This window comes from Aplysia californica, unplaced genomic scaffold (assembly GCF_000002075.1).
Source record: "Aplysia californica isolate F4 #8 unplaced genomic scaffold, AplCal3.0 scaffold00375, whole genome shotgun sequence".
NCBI lineage: Eukaryota > Metazoa > Mollusca > Gastropoda > Aplysiida > Aplysiidae > Aplysia > Aplysia californica.
Window position 1 is genome coordinate 437,390 of NW_004797645.1, and position 7,747 is coordinate 445,136.

Consider the following 7,747-nt stretch of genomic DNA (forward strand, 5'->3'; position numbering starts at 1 on the left):
TTCCCCCCCCCCCCCCCCCCCTCCCTTTTTCTCCACGAAGGAAAAACAAAACAAAAAACCAAAACCAAAACCAAAACCAAAACCCACTCCTTTTAACAAAGACTCATACGTCTTCGTAATGTCTCGCTAGGTCGGCCAGCACGGGTGGTTAGAGGGTGTTACTGGTAGATCCTATTTCTTTTCATTCCCACTGTTGTTTCTGTCAGGGTGAGTGGTTGGAGGGTGCCACTGGTAGGTCTTAATTTTTTATTTTCTACTTTTGTTTCTGTCTGTGTGGGTGGTTGGAGGGTGTCACTGGTAGGTTCTACTTCTTTTCTTTCACACTGTTGTTTCTGTTTGTATGGGTGGTTTGAGGGTGGAACTGGTAGGTCCTACTTCTTTTTCTTTCCCAATGTTGTTTCTGTCTGTGTGGGTTGTTATAGGGTGTCACTGGTAGGTTCTACTTCTTTTCTTTCCCTCTGTTGTTTTTGTCAGTGTGGGTGGTTGGAGGGTGCCACTGGTCGGTCCTTTTTTTCTACTGTTGTTTTTGTCTGTGTGGGTGGTTGGAGGGTGCCACTGGTCGGTCCTACTTCTCTTCTTTTCCCCTGTTGTTTTTTTCTGTATGGATGGTTGGAGGGTGCCACTGGTCGGTCCTACTTCTCTTCTTTTCCCCTGTTGTTTTTGTCTGTATGGGTGGTTGGAGGGCGCCACTGATTAGTCCAACGTCTTTTCTGTCCCTCTTTTTTTTGGACTGTCTGTGTGGATGGTTGGAGGGTGTCACTAGTAAGTCCGACTTCTTTTCTCTCCCCCTGTTGTTTTCATCTGTCCGTCATCCTTTTTTCCCCAGCACTAAATGGCCGGTATATTATTGTGTGGATGTGCTTCTCTCTACTCAAACCACAGGTAGTTGGTCCTACTTTCTTTCTCCTTGTTGCTTCTGTCTGATTGTGTGTTTGTTTTGCTTTTCCCCGTACGGCGTTAGAGAGACGAGCGTTATCGTCTTGATGTGCTACTTTTTACTCAAACACCCAATCCAGAACATTCCTATTGTATCTTATCTCACTTGTCCAGGTGACACACTACAACCCTACAGCTTGTAACAACACACATACTACTGTCGTTTGTTTTTCTTTCTTCTCATTCCATTGACAAATTTTGTGTGAAGCATCGTGGTGAAATCAGGCGTTCAACAAAATACTGAAATCGGAGAAAAAGGCATTTTTCCGCCAGTTTGGCAAGTATTTTCGAATTTTTATTTTTTGGCTAACGCCTTTTATATCCACTTTAAAACCCATTTGTGTGTGGAAATTACAGAAGAAAACAGTTGATTAAAGGCACAAACATTTTTATTTTCCAAAGACCCTCAAGCTGTGGAAGTTACCAAACTTTGGCAACCATTTTCTCGCTAATTTTACTTCTGAAACCAGGCAACCATGACCTCCTTCAATCGCAAATAATATGTCGACTTCTATTGAATACAGATGGATAGTTCTTTCAACATAAGCCTTAAGGAAGGCAAATAAACAGGCTAAACGATGATACAAATAACCCCATAAGCCCAAAAAATGACGAGCGCCTGATTCCTGAAATGTGAGGGGTGCTGACAAAAAGAGTTACTTCTCAGATTTTAGCTCTACGGACATTGTTACTTTAAATATATATTTGGAGTCCATACTATTTTAATGTATTAGAAAGGAATGACAAAAGATATGTTTAACTTGAAGAAAATTACATTAGTTAAAATTCTATATTTTTCACGACATGGTGAAATCAGGCGCTCGTCAATTTTTGGGCCTAAAGGGTTATTGGTATCATCATAAAGCCTGTTCATTTGCTTTTCTTTTGGTGAAAAAATATTCATCTATAATGAACGGAAATCTAAATATTTGCGATTGAAGTAGGTCAGGGTTGACTGATTTCAGATGTAAAATTAGTGAGATCATGGCCGCTAAAGTTTGGTAACTTCCGAAGTCTGAGAGTCCTTGGAAATTGAAAATTTACATTTTTAGTGCCTTTGATCAATGTTTCTCAGTAAAATCCACAAAAAGGAGCTTTTACAGGGATATAAAAGGTGTTGAGTTGAGCCAAAACAAGACAAAAACAATTAGAACAAAATTACCCATCTGCCTACAAATGCTGATTTCTCTGACTTCATTATTTTGACGAGCGCTTGATTTCACCACAGAATGTCACACAAATACAGATGATTGAATGGAAATTGCAGGGTTTTGAGGTGGGTTTTTATTTTGGAGGTTGGGGGGGGGAGTAAATTTCCCATCATCAAGGCAGAAAATCTAAGAGGCTGAGATTCGAACTGAAAACCATAGCGGCGGAAACCAAAGGATTTCAAAATAATATGTTGTGTGTCTACATTCGACAAAACAGTGCGTGTGTATATTTTAAAGAGAAAACCATGGGTCTGCCGTAGCACAATAAATTACCCCGATATTGTCAAATATAAAAAAAACAAGAAAAATAAAGAAAACAGTTTACGAGAAGGCACTGTGATTTTCCACTTAAGTGAGCAATACAGTATGACAACAAAGGCTATTAAACACACCCCTGATATGTGAACAGCCGCCCCGATCAGGCCCGGATGCCCATACATCAAGCCTACGCCCCCGGTAGACTTTCTAACGGGGGACATATCAATTCTTTGGATTTCGTTATCTCCGACTTGAGCTGTAGACGTTAAGCCTCCTCGCCAGGTGAAGTGCCGAGAGTCAGCTCCGAGATTATGGAAATTTATGGACTTGCTGGTGACGTAGCAGGTTGAGACCAATATATTTATATATGAGGCAGCGTGGTGAAAACAGGCGCTCGTCAAAATAATGAAAGTGACGAAACTGGCATATTTCTGCAGGTTTGGAAATTTTTATCGACATTTTTTTGGGTTTTTATTTTGACCCAATACCTTTCAGACCCATTAAAGAACAAATTTCTGTTTGGATTTTGCAAAGAAAGGTGCTACATAAAGGCGTAAAAGATGTGAACTTTTAGTGCGCGTCCGAATTTCAAGTTTCCACAGACTTTCATTTATAACCAAGTTTTACTAGCAATTTTGTCACTATTTTTACCACTGAAACCAAGCGACCCCCACCTCTTTCAATCGCCAATATCTCGACTTGTATCCGAGATAAACGGATATTTAAGTCATCGAAAACAAAGCAATTGGACATGCTTTAAGGTGACACCAATAACTCTATTTGCCATAAAATTGACGAGCGCCTGATTCCACCGCGTCATGACACATAATCATATGTTTAATATAATAGTATTTCCCGTTTAAATGGGAACATAGCAAGTTCAAATGTAGTCATTGCAAGAGCAAATCTTACATTGGTGAAGTTTTGTGACACTGAGCAATCAAATGTGACACGTACGTTTTTTGTAGCACTGTGACGCACCGCGCAAGATCAAATGTGAACACAATTTCCTTTTTGAATGTAACTTTGCAAGCTCAAATACGACATCAATAGACATGGGTTTGTGGTATTTGTGGTTCTGCATAGTCGTATATAGCATGATCAATAAAGTTTGCCTTCCTAACCCCACCCCCTACCACACACATACATACACACACACACATACACACACACACACACACACACACACACACACACACACACACACACACACACATATACACGCATAAACACACACCTCCGGACAACCATCAGCAAATTTCTTTCTTTTTGGGCGGACTCCTATTACCATGAGAAAAATAGATACGCCTTTTGAAAGAAATTCCAACCGCACCAAGGATCTGCGCCAAGCATAAAATGCAACATGGTCCATGCCCCATGCACTAGCCAGCGAACTCAACTACATAGACGAAACAGGCATGCACGCGCTCAGATGACCTTAGTATGTAGTTGGTGGCGCCGTAAAACATAAAAAAACACAAAAGAAGTAGGCATAAACCTAGGGACGAAACGAACCCGTGCATGATCTCGCCGAGGTCCTAGAGCAGTGCACGTCGTTCAAGGCCGACGAGGAACAAATCTGACCTTCACATGTCACCTTTTACTTTTACGTACGTACGTCGCATTTCAACTCGCTTTGTTACTTCTCAATTACCTATGTTGCATCTTAACTTACTATGTTCACATTTCAAGGGTAAATGCAATATGGCATAAGATCCGTCTTGCAGAAAACGATTTTTAGACTAGTAGATCTCAATAGTAGATAAGATAAGATACGTCTTTATTGTCCAGATCCTGTCACATTGGTCAATAAAGATGTATCTTATCTTTGAAGATCACTGGTTAATAAATATGTCATTTTATCTTAGAAGGACATGTGTTAATAAAGATGTGTCTTATCTTCGAATGTCATTCGTTAATAAAGATGTGTCTTTTCTTAGAAGGTCATTGGTCAATAAAAATGTGTCTTATCTTCGAAAATCATCGGTCAGTAACTATGTGTCTTATCCTAGAAGTTCATTGGTTATAAAAATGTAAACTTTTCTTAGAAGGTCATTTGTTAATATAGATAAAATCTTATCTTAGAAGGCAAGAGAAGAAGGGAACGACGTAGCAGAAGATGTGAAAAAGACATGGAAACCTGGCTTGGAACCAATACAATCCAGTCTGAAAGTACGGCAAAGAGACAGCGTGTTTTGTTTGCAGGATGATCATCGTCCAGTGCCAGATCTTCGACAGACATCGGCGATCACGGTTCTCCGTTCATTCCTTTGCTCGGATGCTCTAAAAAAAGTTACGTTTTCCTGATCTTCCCCTGTTGCCCATTTGTTTAGGTTCCCCAAAGTTTATAGGGTGGTCCGACAGAAGATGGTATGCTTTAAATTCTACTGAGTTATCTGTAAATCTAAATTGTGTCGATAAGGGTATAATTAATTATATCTACCGAAACATTTTCGTTCTGCATCACTTGTCTGGAATCTATTGCTTAGCAGGTCCAATTTTTAAAATTTATGATTCTGATGGGGCAGATCTTTGTGTTACTTTTAGGAGAAAAAACAACACACCTTTCACAATCAAAATATATAGGAAGGCGACATTCGATATTCCCAAAAGCATGACGAAGAATGATTTCCACCGTATAAAATCATAAATTCCAAATCGCTGTGTACGGACTAAGGCACTTCAGTGAAATTTTCAAACTTCTCCAAGGGCACTAAAATTTGGATTATTGAAAAGAGCTTGGCTTTCTGTTTTCAGAGTTTTTAAAATGTTTGTGCTATCTTTGTTAATTCAGAAGCAGCCACCATTTTTGTGAATCAGTTTTCGCCCTGATTGGCCAAATTTTCGTACTGCATTTTGTACCACCAAACTCGAAAATTTGCTTCACATCGTCATAAAATCCTTAATAATAGTTGTATCGTGACCATTGGCGTATCATTTTGTTTGCTGTTTTATGTAGAATCAATATATAAAAATAAAAGTCAAGTACATTAAGAGTAAAATTCTATTTACCGTTTAATTACGTCATAATCGTGACGTCGGGAGTCCAATGCCTATTATCCCAAAAAAGAAACGGGCACACTTTCCATAATAATGGTCCGGTTTTCAAAAAAAAAACATCACTCATTTTGTTTTAAAGAGTTCTGTAAGTTGCTATTGGGGAAAAATGATTAAAATTGAAAGCAGTTTCAATCTTACATGCATAACTCAAGCAGGAGGTTGGCGGGTGCTCTGGGGTGTGGTTTGTTCCTTTTTTCCCGATTAACAATCAACCGTCCTTATCTCTCCTCGTTCTTTTCTGTGTATGTTACTCTCTTGTAACACCTCTAATCTTCGGGGCTTATATGACCTATTTGTGTTGCAAGTGCCGTTAAACCCAAGCATAACACAGACTTGAAGAATAGGAAAAAAAATTCAACGAGTATGGTATAAAGCGGGAAATCACCATAGAATATATATATATATATATACACCATGCAATGATTCATATCCCGAAGAACAGAGACACCAGTTCTATGATCAACTGGGTGACCTTTTAAACACCGTGGATGACAAAGATAATGTGACAATGATGGGGGACTTAAACGGCAGAGTGGAAACAAGGAAGACGACGTGGGAGAGATACATGCGGCCACACAGTGACAGGGAAACAGATCAAAACAGCAATATAGAAATGCTATTACAGTTGTGTTCAGAACATGAGCGCGTCATATCAAATACCTTCTTCCAACACAGAAGGAGTCAATTCAAAACTTGGTGCAAATGCAATGATCTAAAGATAGCATCACAAATTGATTTTATCCTAGGCAAAAGATCAAAACTGAGAAAAATCAGAGACTCAAGAGTGATTCCCATCTACATCACAGACACTGACCACAGACCAGTCATCATGACTATTTATTGACACACCAAACAGGAAAAGGCCAGAAGCAAAGAAACGATGAGAAGTCGTAAATCTCAGAAATATAAATGACAATAACAAAGATAAGATACATGAACGTTTGAAAGATGTATTTCACAAATTTCCCCCAAAATTGGGAGACATGGAAGAGGAATGGAGCCACTTCAAAGCATGTGTCTACAGAGCATTAAAAGAAGAGTTCGGCACCAGGAAAACAAGAGGGCAGAAAAAGAAAACAACTATATGGTGGAACGATCAAGTGAAGGAAGCCGTCCAACTGAAGAAAAAGGCATTCAAAAAGTGATAGAAATCAAAGACGGAAGAAGTTTACATCCTATACAGAAAGGACCGCCGCTATACATCAAGGGTAGTAAAAGAAGCTAAGAACAGATCCTGGTCAGTATATGGAGAACAGCTGGTAACAAAATGTAAAGAAAAGCCAACGATTAAGAAAAGATAGAAACGCTATTTCCAGGAGCTGCTGAATCCTACAGCAGAAACAACAGCCAACAGCTTCTCACCGAAAGAAACCACGCCAGAACCATCACTACTGCAGAGTGAAACCCAACATGTTATAAAGAATAGCCCCACAAACAAAGCGATAGGCGTTGAAAACATCACAGCAGAAGAGATCAAACTATACGGCCATATCGGAGAACTCTGACTATGGAGGATATTTAACCTGGCCTGGGCGACAAAAACAACACAGAGCCTACAGAGGAATATCCCTTCTCAGCTATGTGGATATAACGTTTGCCAAGATACTGGAAATGAGAATGAGACTAATTGTAGAGACTCAACTCAATTAATCCCAGTTTGGCTTCAGAAAAGGCAGGGGTTGTACTGACGGGTTTTTGCATTCGGACAGTTGTGTGAGACTGCCATTGGACATGACAAGACCTCAATATCGTCTTCGTGGACCGAGAAAAGGCGTTCGACAGGGTAAATAGATGTCGACCTTGGGAAGTCTTAGAGGTTTAAGTAGCGGTTTTAATACACCCACAACTGCATGAGGTCACATGAGCGCCAAGGGGTGGATGTCAACAGAGAAGTCCTTACAGGGAATCAAACTTACTCTGCTCACCTTTCTAGCTTCTACAGCACAAAGTCTGCTTACACTATCAAGGCACCCCGGAAACAGCGGGTCACAAGAGTGTGACAAACATACAAAAGAAGTAGAGGAAAATGACGACAGTAAGGATTAGGAAAAAAAGGCGCAGTTCCCAGTTGTAGTTCAGGCATAGTTATGAGCATGCCATTGTTCGATCAGCCCATTTACAATTCTACTGTGCATTAGAACGTCCCCTGTTTTGGAATGGCATAAAGACACTTCAGTCAATGGCATCACCCCGGGGATAGTCTTAGAGTAATATGGTGTTAAAGGACAATTGCTCAAGAACATCATGGCACTTTATAAAAACAGCCTGAATGCCGAAATGTC